Genomic DNA, 12,014 nt, shown 5'->3' on the forward strand with positions numbered 1-12,014 from the left:
CAAATATGTGTGTGTGTGTGTGTGTGTGTGTGTGTGTGTGCTCCTATTTTTGGTCCTCTGATGCCTGGGTTCTCTTTTCCCCTTTCTTCTGGATTCTCTTTCCCTCTATTATCCATCTATCTGTCCTTTACCTACTTTGATTGAACAGCTACTCTTTAAAACACTCCATGACAGACACTCATTAAGTGTATTTGTGTAACAATCCTCTGAGGTCCCTTTTAAAACCACAGGTTACCTTGAACAACAGAGGCTCAGGCAGGCGAGTAATTTGCCCAAGGTCACCCAGCCTGTGAGTAGCCCAGCATGGGATTAAATCCCTATGTAAATAGTTGACTTTTCCATATTCCACCCCAGAGCTAAGGGTCTCCTCTGCAATCCTCTCCTATTTGTCCATCTCTCCGTTAAAGCATCAAATCAGGGAGTTCAGCATGATACGTTGGAGTGGGATGCTGGGCTGTGTTCAGTCCTGCTGTGATGCCACCCTCCTTCCAGTGCAGCCCAAGACAGGGTTTTCCAAACCTGCTTCGGGGTGGAGGCTTCAATGGCTGAGACCTTGTATGGAGCTGGTAGCTTTCGATGTGGGGCCCAGGGTCCTTGGGGGTTTTCACGGCGAGTTTCACAAGCACAGAGATCAGTTATGAGGCAAGGAAGGTGACTGGAGGGTAACACAGCCCAGATGTTTGTGTGGCATGTTGACCCCTCTGGGGTCAACAGTAGACCCATTGCTGCCAAGAGGGTCCTACAATCACATAAAGAGCCATCTCAACTTGCTGCCCACCAATTCCCTCTGATGCTACAGGTGGTGAGGAGACTTGGGTAGGAAAGTAGGGGGAGTTCCAGGTCCTACTGGGAAGCTTTTCTAGGCAGGCTTTCCCTCCCTGCTAAGGTGGGAGAGACCACGGATTTGTGCCCTACTCATATAGTGTCTCTCAACCATTCCCATGGAATGTGAAAATGATCACTCTAATATAAAATGCTGTCTAGAGGACTGATGAAGCTTATATTTACTAGCCACTAGGACTTATGATCCGCGATTTTATTGGATGAATCTTTGAAGGAGGTAGAGGGCTGAGGGTTGAAATTGAAAACTGGTAAATCTGGGGTTGAGCTTTCCAAAATATTAGCTCTTAGTCAGGTATGCTGTGGATCACAAGACATGCGGTTAGTCTAAACTGATATGATTGTGTAAGATTTGGAAGCATTTTGAAAACTCGGGACAAGAAAACAATAGAAAGCAAGTGATGTCTATGAAGGATCATCTTCTAGCAATTATGTATTGAAGTGGTGACAGTTGGGCTCCATTGAGTTAAATATATTAAACATAATTTCACTTATTTAGTTTTGCTTTTTGAAAATGTAAGTGCTGGAAAATTTACAATGACAATCGTGGCTCCTGCTGTATTTCTATCTGATCGTGCTGTCTCAGAGCGACCTTCCAGGGAGGGCCTTTGAACGGCAGGGGAGGATTTGCGAGTCCTGAGATTGCTGATTGCAGAGCAAGGTGCTCCTTCAAGTACATCTTGATGACCTTCCAGTCTCCCTTGATCAGAAACTGGCTGTATGAACATATGAGAAGGGTATCTGCTGGTCAAGAAATCATGTAAATATGGACAGTACGTGCCTGATGTCACTTCCTTCTAATATCCGCATGCGTCATCATCTTCTAAATCGAGGGCCTCCTTCTCTGCTGTTTCAGTTGTTAGTTGTCCATCCAGTCGTCTCTGACTCAGGGCGTCTTCATGGATCACAGAACCAAATGTTGCCTGTTTCTGCCCCGTTTCAGGATCCTGGATGTGCTCAAACCCATTGTGGCTATTGTGCCCATCCACCTCATGGAGGGCTTCTTGTGTTCTTGCTTGACCCTCTCTGTTGTAAAGCATGACGTCCTTTTCTAGCAGTTCATTTTTCCCAAGGACATATACACAGAGAGCCAGCCTTGCTTCTAACGATCCTAGTATTCTGATTGTATTGCTTCTAAGACTTATTTGTTCATTCTTCTTCCAGCACATGATATATTCCAGTTTTCCTCAGAATCAGTGATTTGAAAGCAAAACAGCTTCTCTCTTCTTCTATTTTTGTTCGGTTTTTGCATGCACATGAGGTGCTTGCGAAGACCATGCCGTGGGTCAGATGTACTGTCATCATCATAGAGATGCTTTGCTTGTTAAGAAAGGTATCTATCTTTAAGGAATCTGTATTCTCTCCCAACCCTCTCTTTAATCTGTTAAACAAGGTTAATTTGTTTCAACAATTGTCTTCACTCCATATGATTTTTGATATATCTGCTGCTTAATTTTAATTCATACTTGCTCTCTTTCTTCTCAAATTTAAATTCTATTCAAGGTTCATGAAACTTTCCCTGAACACCTGGAAACTTGTTAAGCTCCCTTCCCTCACCTTCTTGAGTACTTAGTTTCTAAACTGTAGCTTTGATCACACACTATAGGACTTCTGTCATTTGGGTCATCTTGAATCCCCATCCAGCCTATTGGGCTAAGTGGGGCAGGTGCTTTAGTGACTACATTTGATTGCTTGCATCAATACTCTGCATGCCTTTGAGATGTCCTTCTGTTAAATTCCTGTGTATATCTCTTACTGGGAACCCTGGTGGTGTATGGTAACGCATTGGGCTGCAATCCACATGGTCAGCAGTTCAAAACCACCAGCAGCTCTGCAGGAGAAAGACTGGGCTTTCTAATTTGGAAACAGTAACAGTCGCAGAAACCCACAAGGGTTGCTCTGAGTTAGCTTTGACTTGGTGGCAGTGAGTTTGGTATTTGTGTTAGGCCGGGTCCTAGAGGAACATAAATTATATATATATAAAATTAGATATGTATCTATATATTATATATAATTAGATCTATGTAGAGATAGAGATATCACGAGTTTTATTTATAAATGTATTTCTTGATATAAATTCATATCAAGAAAATAGTTCATACAACTGCAGAAGTGTATAAATATAGCCTGAGTCAAGCCCATGTGTCAGATGTTAGGCCTTTCCTGACTCATGTGGCTGCTTGGCCTGGTGGACCAAGAAGTAGGAAGGACACATGTTGCTGGAGGTAGGGGTGAATGAATTCAAGGTCACCAGGTCAGTCTCCTGACATGCAGGGTCAAATTAATCCAAAGATAGCTGGCAATATGGCAGACTGTTGATAGCTCCCAAAGTTGGTAGGCAATACAGCACCTATTGGTGAAAGTCCAAAGGACTCCAGTCAATCAGGTAAATGCATGATTCAGACCCAGCAAGGAAGGGCAAGTTTCCCAGAGTCCAGCTAGAAAGGAGTAGACCACATCCCTGAGTAAACTTCCTTTCAATTGCAACAAGCTAGTGACCTGGGTACTGTGGCTATACTCCATAATTCTCTTACAACTGCTTTGTGGCCCACAGACAATTTCATCATGGAGTTGTTTACATTATGTTACTTCATCTTATGGGCAAGGCCTCCACTGTCAAACTACTAAGAATCACAGCCCAGCCAAGCTGACACAACCTATCTGTTGCAATGCCCCTTGTGAAGAAGGGCTGGCATGGTAAGCAGTTTGAAGCTCGCAGTAATACCTCCTGAATTTGGAGGCTCTCTCTTAAACTTCACACCAATCACCACAAATCTATCCAAGTGTAACAAAAAGAAGGACTTACTGGCTTCTGGCCTGCCAAGACATGCAGGCATTTGATTGGACTAGCGATGACAAATATGCCCCCTGTACGCCTGACATTGGACTGTGTTAGGTCCGATTGACTAGAGAAACACATCAAAGGACCCTAATATATGTATAAGGAAGAGCTTTATATCAGAGTGATTGCATATTAGCAAAACATCCCAACCAAGTCCAGATCAAGTCCATAAGTCCGATATTAGCCCATAAGTCCGATATTAGTCCATAAATCCTTCTTTAGGCACACTGCACATGCAATGATGCAAAATGCAGGAAGACCACAGGCCAGTGGGTGCGATGTCTTGTGGATCCAATGGCAGTGGAAGCATCTGCAGGGCTCACACAGATCTCAGTGTGGCTTCACGCGGCGTGTCAACAGGAAGGTGAAAGCAGAGAGAGGGAGGCCAGCCTCCAGAGAGCCATTTGTCTCCGTCGCCTTCCCATCAAGCTGCCACCTGATTGACAGAATCAGCTCCACCCCTTCACTCTTAATAGCCTCAAGCTGACACAGGATTAGGTAACTACCACAGTGTCCGTGATTCTTTCAGTAGAGATGTGTGTCTGCTCAGACTTTAGTCTTCTTTGGGCATGTACAACGTCCCTGGGAATGAGAGTACATTAATCTCCACCCCTGAAGAAGAAGTGAGCCAGTGGGAAGATGCCAGGTAGGAGAGAAGAGGCCTCTAAGACAGAAAAACATTTAAGACATGTGGCTTGGGGATGGCTAAAAATACACTTGGTCTTCCTTCCAATTCCTGGCAGGCTGGTCCTTCCCTAGGGTTGCAAAGGTTCACACCCTTCATTTTCCTTTTATCTCCCTGGGGGTGGGGTGAGAGGAATAACCCACTTGTCAGTCAGTCTGCTGAGCTGGGAGATGAGTCAGTCAGTCAATCTTAAGAGCATGCTTGGATTTGTGGCTGCCTTGAGGAGGATGCTTAGAGGAATCTAGGATAGGGTAGTTATTAAAAGAGATTAAAGGGTATTAGCTAGTGCCTCAGCAAGTTATAATTAAAAAAAGAGAACGGAAAGGAAACAGGAGACTAATTTTTCCAGTTGCTGAAATTTCAAGGAGGAGTGAGCTGGCCTGTGAACCATTACCGCTTTCTATTAATTCTCCTCTATGGTTAAATCTAACCCAAAGACACGTCTTTCTCAGTCGGAAATGCTCTAGTCAATTTCACTGTAAGCTACAGGGAGGGGGCCGCCTGGTGATCAGTCATCCACGTTAACTTCAGATGGAATTATTCTCTGAAGGAACTTAAATCCTTTTCCCCCAAATAAATCAACTATTTGTAGGGGGTACATCCTTTGTACAACCAAGGGGAAGAATTATCATGACGATAATTCCCCGTCTGGGGAAACTGAGTCCAAGGGAAATAAGGGTATAGACACCCCTAGAATAGCCTGGCAGTCAAGTGTGCTACTAAGGCCCACCTTGGTGACCTGCATTGTAATTCACGATTTAGTTGCTTAGCTGTTGGTTAGAAGTGCATTTGCAAAGCAAAAAGCAAATCTGCATGATGAAATTAAAAGATCCCTCTGGGTCTTTCCTCTCACAAATTTCACTCACTTCAGCTGAAGGCACTGTTCCTCACTAGAACTTCTGTTTGACTTCAGACAGCTAAATTAATATGCAAATCACCTGACCTGTCCATATTTCATTGATACCATTCATGTTCACTTAAGAAGCCCCTGGGAGGACCCAGTGCTTTGCACTTGACTGCTAACCCAGAGGCTTGCAGTTTGAACCCACCAAGTGTTACTGGCTAGGAGCTTTGCTTTGTTTTGGCAAAGATTACAGCCACAAAAACCCCCCTATGCTGCACCTGGAAGTCCCATGAGTTGGACTCAAATCAACAACAATGTGTGTGTGTCTTTAATTTGCTTGGCTCTTTGTTTTTGTTGTTATTGCTATTCATGTACACTGAAGTACAGATTAGAGATTTGAGAATTCTTCTTAGAGGAAAAAGGCTAGCTTACTCTGTCACTGGAGATCTGATGCAAGGGAGGGCTATTACAACTTTTCCATCTTCAAATGTTTGCAGAAGCCTAGCTTCTATTGTAACAATTGGGTACAATATTGTTATTTTTAAAAGATTGGAGAGAAATGTATGTAAGATATTTGGCTGAACGTGTTTCTGTTGGGTAAATGCAGGCATACTAATCTCACAGACAGCAGTCAAAAGTCACCAATGCTCCACAGGAGAAAGGGTAAGGTGGACAGTTCCAGGGAAAACAGACAACTCCCGAAGCTCCACATGCAGTTGCTCTGAGTTGGAACTGATAGAATGGTCGTGGACTTGAATTTGGATTCAGCCACATTTTTATCACCCTGCCCCCGGCATCAGACTCCCTTTACCAGTCTTGTCAGAGTTTCCCCTGGCTCCTCTTTCCCCAATATTCAAAACCTCCGGCTCTTCATGCCCCTTAAATACTCTTCTCCTCCCGCCTTTCCCTGAGTCCCTCCCTGTGGGACTCACCATATCTGAGTTGGTTTGAAGCTCCTCGTTCCTGTAAGCCAGCCCTAGATCAGCTCCGGCTTCCTTAATCCAACAAAACATGAGTCTTTATGATTGTGGTGAGGTAACACTTTAGGATTGTTGTTAGTTCACAGCAAACTTACTACGTAAACCAGAGTGAAACCCTGCCCAGTCCTGAAATATCCTCACAATTGTTTTTATGTTTGAGCCTGTCCTTGCAGCCATGGTGTCAACCCATCTTGCCAAGGGTCTTCCTCCTTTTTGATGCCCCTCTACTTGACCAAGCATGATGTCCTTTTCCAAGGAGCGGTCTCTCCTGATCACAGGTCAAAAGTAAACAAGAGGAAGTCTCACTAGACTTGCTTCCAAGGAGTATTCTGGCTGTACTTCTTCCAAAACAGAGGAGTTGTTTTTTTGGCAGTCCATGGTACTTTCAATATTCAGCAACATAAGGCAAATCTATTGATTCTTTCTTCTTAGTTCTTTTGAATTCAATGCCCAATTTGCACATGCATATCATATCAAGCAATTAAAAAGACTAAGGGTTGAGTCAGGTGCACCTTAGTCCTCAAAGTAACACCCTTGCTTTTCAAGATTTTAAGGAAGACTTGTTCAACAAACTCACCCAATGTGATGTGTCATTTGATCTTTTGACTTTTGCTTCCATGACCATTAATTATGGATCCAAACAAGACGAAATCTTTGACAACTTCAAACTTTTCTCTTTTATCATGATGTTACCTATTGCTCTAGTTGTGAGGATCCTTGTTTCCTTTCCATTGAGCTGTAATCCATGCGAAAGGCTGCAATCCTTGATCTTCATCAGCAAGTCCTCCTCACTTTCAATAAGCAAAACAGTGTCAGCTACAAATCAGAGGTTGTGAATCAGCTTTCTTCCAATGTTGATGTAGTGTTATTCATATAATCCACTTCCCTGAGGATTTGATCAGTATGCAAATCGAACAAGTATGGTGAGAGGACACAGCCCTGATTCAGACCCTTCCCTGATTTTAAACCATGCAGCATTCCCTTGTTCTATTCTCACAACTGCCTCTTGATCCATGCACATGTTATGCACAGAATCCCAAAGGTTCACCTTACAAGGGTCAAGAAAGACAAGGCAGACTGACACAGCGTCTGTCCAAATGGGATCAAACCTAACAACAATCGTGGTTCTGGAGACTTTGTGCCACAGTTTGAGTTGTTTCCTCTGAAAGTACCAAAACGTCTGAGTTCCCAGGCTCATCCTGTCCATTGAGATCAGGGGAGTAGCGGAGACGCTGGACAAGACTGACCAAGATCCTGTCTAACTTCATGTACTCTCTGCCCAACATGTGAAGTTATCAGTAAATATCAAATGGGGTGGAAATACAAAGGCCCCAAAGCACATTCATGTGAATGAGTGAATGACATATGTAAATGAAAGAATCAAATTAGATGAGCTTTTCCCCACTGCCATCGAGTTGATTTTGGCCCACAGTGACCCTACAGAGTGTTTCTGAAGCTGTCCATCTGCAGGAGCAGATCCTTGGTGGCATCGGATCAGACAGGGCTTCACTCTGGTGTTCGTCGGGCTGTTGGGAGGCAGAACAGATTGGATGGCACCTGACAACAGCAGCAGCAGATCAGAAGTAGCCGAGGCAAAAGTGATGTCATCAGGAGGCAGTAGATGCCAGTCTACTGATCAGAGTGCTCCATTTGGTAACCACGCACTTGGGTTTGTTGGTACATTAGTACTTTGAACTATTTTTCCCCTTTAAGTCTTTATTCATTCGCTTTTCTTTATTCTGATGACCAGAGACCAATAATCGCATCTCACATGGCTGCTCACAAGTTTTTAAAGTCCCAGGCTCTACTCATTAAAGTTGGATGTAGAACATTGTCTTTATATGAATGATGTTATGACAAATGACAAATATGTTGCTGTATTCTACACCAAATCAATTGCTTTTGAGTTGGTTCCTCCTCATGGCGATCATAGAACTGTCCTGCCGAGGGCTTTCAAGAGCCGGGTTTTTGAAAGAACACCACTAGCACTTTCTTCTGAGCTGTCTTTGGGTGAATTCAAGTCTCCAACCTTTCCGTTTACCACTGACACCACCCAGGGACTCTACTGACGTATAGTGTCCATTTCGTCCCTCCGCATTTATGTCATTAGTGTTGTGATTCCATTTTTAAAGAAGAGAAAGGGAAGTTTGGAGAAAGAATGACGATATTCCGTCAGCTGATGCAGGGTCACATGCCTACCTCTGCCTCCTTGGTCCACAGCACATTCACTCCGTGCCCTCACCACTGCTGGCCCTGTCGCTGTGCTCATTTGCCTCGTTGTCTCTTCTTTCTTCATTTCATTCCCATCTACATGGTCGAATTAATTCTCTATTTCAAAGTCTAGCTCAAGAAGACTTCATATCCCACCTCACGGAGCTTTCCCCTTGGTCTGATTTTCCAGGGCTCTTGGGGCAACTCTGCCTGTGTGGCTGCTCAGTGATTGGATTCCTCTCCACCTGTGGGATGGGATGCGCCTTCTTATTTTGTGATTGCTCTTCATCTATAGTGGTTTTTTTCTCCTTGGGTCAGGGCCCATGTTCTCTCATTCTTCTTTCTCTTTCCCAGATCCATGTAAGACATTTATTTACCCCTAGTAAACGATTGATTGTTTAGAATGCCAAAGGCGAATCTGCAGAGCTTAGTCTGCACCTGTGTAGTGTTTACTAGCCGATGCTCCACTCTATCCAACCCGGTAAAAGGCAAACATCCAACAGCTGAAAGAGCGTCTGAAATAGTTTAATATTTTTTTCTTCATTCCTCATTGGCTTTGCTCATGGCAACTCTGGCAACCTTGTTATCTAACCTCTGCCTAAGTGGGGACTTGAAGCCCCTAAAGGATGGTAAGTATGTTGGATAGTCTGTTGATTTGTTGGGGCAGTCCAATGATTAGGTAGGGTTAGAGCAAATGGCTTCCCCACAGTTCAGTCTCATTGTTACCCATCTAGCCTCTCTTTGCTGAGAATGGTTTTACACATAATTCTTTGTCTGTTCTATTCCTTCTTTGCCTCCTCTCTGGGTCCATAGGGAGTTCTCCTCCTGGCACCTCCCTCCACCCCCAGGAGTCCCGGTCCCTCGCTACCTTGTACTCCCTTCCATTGTCTGCTAGTGAGGTCACTTCATCAAACTAAAGCTCATTAGAGAAAAAGGCAGAGGCTATTCAGCATCCTGACCCCAGATATTGTGGCTGAAAAAGCCCTTTGCCTTTTATATTTCAACCTGAATAGGTGGCTGACTCAGTAGTGGAAGGATTTGTAGCTGACTGACACTCAATAGAAGCTGCTCTCAAATTTTGACAAATCCCATCTTGAGCCAAGAAGAGAAACAGATATTGATCCTAAGTGTACCTAATTCATCTCTGCACTTGTAATCCCAAAAGAAAATGCCTTCTATGACCAGAGGGCAGTCAATATTTTTTCCATCTTGTAAAATAAATAGCAGTTATTTTGGTGTGTCTTCATGCATCCAGGGTAGCAGGAGTAAACAAAGAGTTGATTTTTCCTTTTTCCACAGCTGAGTTATAATAACTATGGGGTCCCTTGTTTGGACTAATTAAAACCACATCAAATCATTTGGATGGGTGAGTAACGAGAGGCGCTGTGTCATGCTTTGGCCACATTAACAAGAGGCCTCCTTCCCCAGGCTGAGGAAGGCTGATCTGTGGAGACTTAGCTGGAGACACACAATAAATTGCAAGAGAATTCATTTCAGAGGACTCTCTCTGACTCCTTCAGTATTACAGTTGTAACCACACAGGGGAGGTGTTCCTACCAGCCAGGGGTCTACTTACAAACATGGTTTTATTTATTGTCCTTCTTCTTCTTTACCTGAGAGACTGGAGTTAGTTATGGGGGAACTTCCAGAGAGTCAGCAGGTCAGGCCAGAGAAAGAACTGTTCTATTTCTACAATCATTTTGTATATTCTCAACCCAGACAGAGGGTCACAAGTTGTTGGAAATACTGAAAAACTGATTTGTGTCTGTATTGACCCAAGCCCCACATTATTTCCCAGCCACCCCAGGTCAAATCCAACAAGCAAGCCCAGGCTCCCTTCCCCATGATGCACATCGACACTGTGCCTTCATGTGGATCGACCATCTGCTCGGTTCTGGTTGTCTGTACATATTGGTAATTGTGCCAGTTATTATACCTGTCTAATTTGGATAAACTAACAGGCTAGCTTCTTGAAAACTAAGAAAAATATCAGAAATCACTGTTGAGTTGATCAAGTCTTTGAATAGATATTAGTTGTAAATTAGAAATTATTTGATTTTGGCAATCTAAGAGGACCATCTGGTTTCTAACACCCCACAATTTTTCTGTCAATGTACTGTCAGAATTTTTATTTAGATGGACTATAAGTCTTACCCAGCATGGGAATTCTGCTTTTGTCATAATCTGTCAAATCCACTGTGTGTTGGAAGGAGAAGCTATTCTGATATAAAAACCAGATGTTTGGGAATTGTGTGCAGAATTTTCACTCACCAGCCAAACCAGACGGCTTGTTCCTTCTAGCATGAATTATAGTGTCTTTTGGAATGCTCCCCGCCCCCATCACTTTATATTAATACAGCTGGTTTGACCAAGTCTGTTGTCAGTCTAAAAACCAAACTCATTGCCATCACGTAGATTCAGATTCAAAATGACTGTATAGAACCTGATAGAAATGCTCCTGTGGGGTTCTGAGACTGGATGTCTTTGCAGGAGTCAAAAGCCTCATCATTCTCCAGAGGAGCACCTGGTAGTTTTGAACTGCTGACCTTGTTATTATCAGCTCATCTTGTAATCCACTACACAAACAGGACTCTAGAGATATTGTACCCGAGCATTGAGCTGTTTCTTCTGAAGGTAAAAACAAAAAGTTGCATTCGAAAGTTCATCTTGCCCATGAATATAGAGATTAGTAGAGGATATGCTGGACAAAACTCAAGAAGATTGTTTCTAAAATTTTACAATCTCTGTCTGACATGTGAATTTATAGCTAAATGTCCAACTTGGTGGAAATACAAAAGCCAAAAAGCACATTCATGTGAATGGGTAAATAACACATTGAAATAAAAGAATCCAAATTGGGTGAAGTATTCCCCACTGCCATTGAGCCAATTCTCACCCATTGCAGCCCTACTGAGGAGATCTGAGGGGGCAAATCTTTACAGGAGCAGATTGACATGTGACATTAGCAATGGTCATTATGACATCTTTCTCCCTTGAAGCTGCTGGTGGGTTTGAACTGCCAACCTTTCAAAAGGCAGTCCGGAACCCTGACAATTAGAGTTTCTTGTTGAGAAGTTTTTGTTAGGTGACCTTGAGTTGGTTCTGACTCAGGGCAACCCTACGCAAAACTCTGTGGAACACGCTGTGACTGGTCCTGCGCCATCCATGCCATTGTTCACAAGAACGTTGGAGTCAAGCGTTCCGTCACTGTGTCAGACTCTCTCTTATCAAGAGCCTTCCTCTTTTCTCCTGCCCCTCTGCTTTTCCAAGCATGATGTCCTTCTCTGTGAACTGGTCTCTCCTGAAACCATGTCCAAAGTCTGTGGGTTGAAGACTAGCCATCCTTGCTTTTTTTTTTTTTCTACTTAAATTAAAAAAAAAACTTGTTTTCAAATAATTGAGGTACATTGGATTTTGAGATCCCATGTATATTTTGTACAACTATAGCATAATATCATAGTAAGGATATTGACAATTGTATAATCTGCCCCATCTTATTCTCTCTCTCTTTTTTAAACATTTTATTAAGGGGCTCATACAACTGTTATCCCAATCCATACACACATCAATTGTGTAAAGCGCATTTGTACATCATTCTCAAAACATTTTCTC

Source organism: Echinops telfairi, unplaced genomic scaffold, assembly GCF_000313985.2.
Source record: "Echinops telfairi isolate 266 unplaced genomic scaffold, ASM31398v2 ScPeMD7_7400;HRSCAF=8409, whole genome shotgun sequence".
NCBI lineage: Eukaryota > Metazoa > Chordata > Mammalia > Afrosoricida > Tenrecidae > Echinops > Echinops telfairi.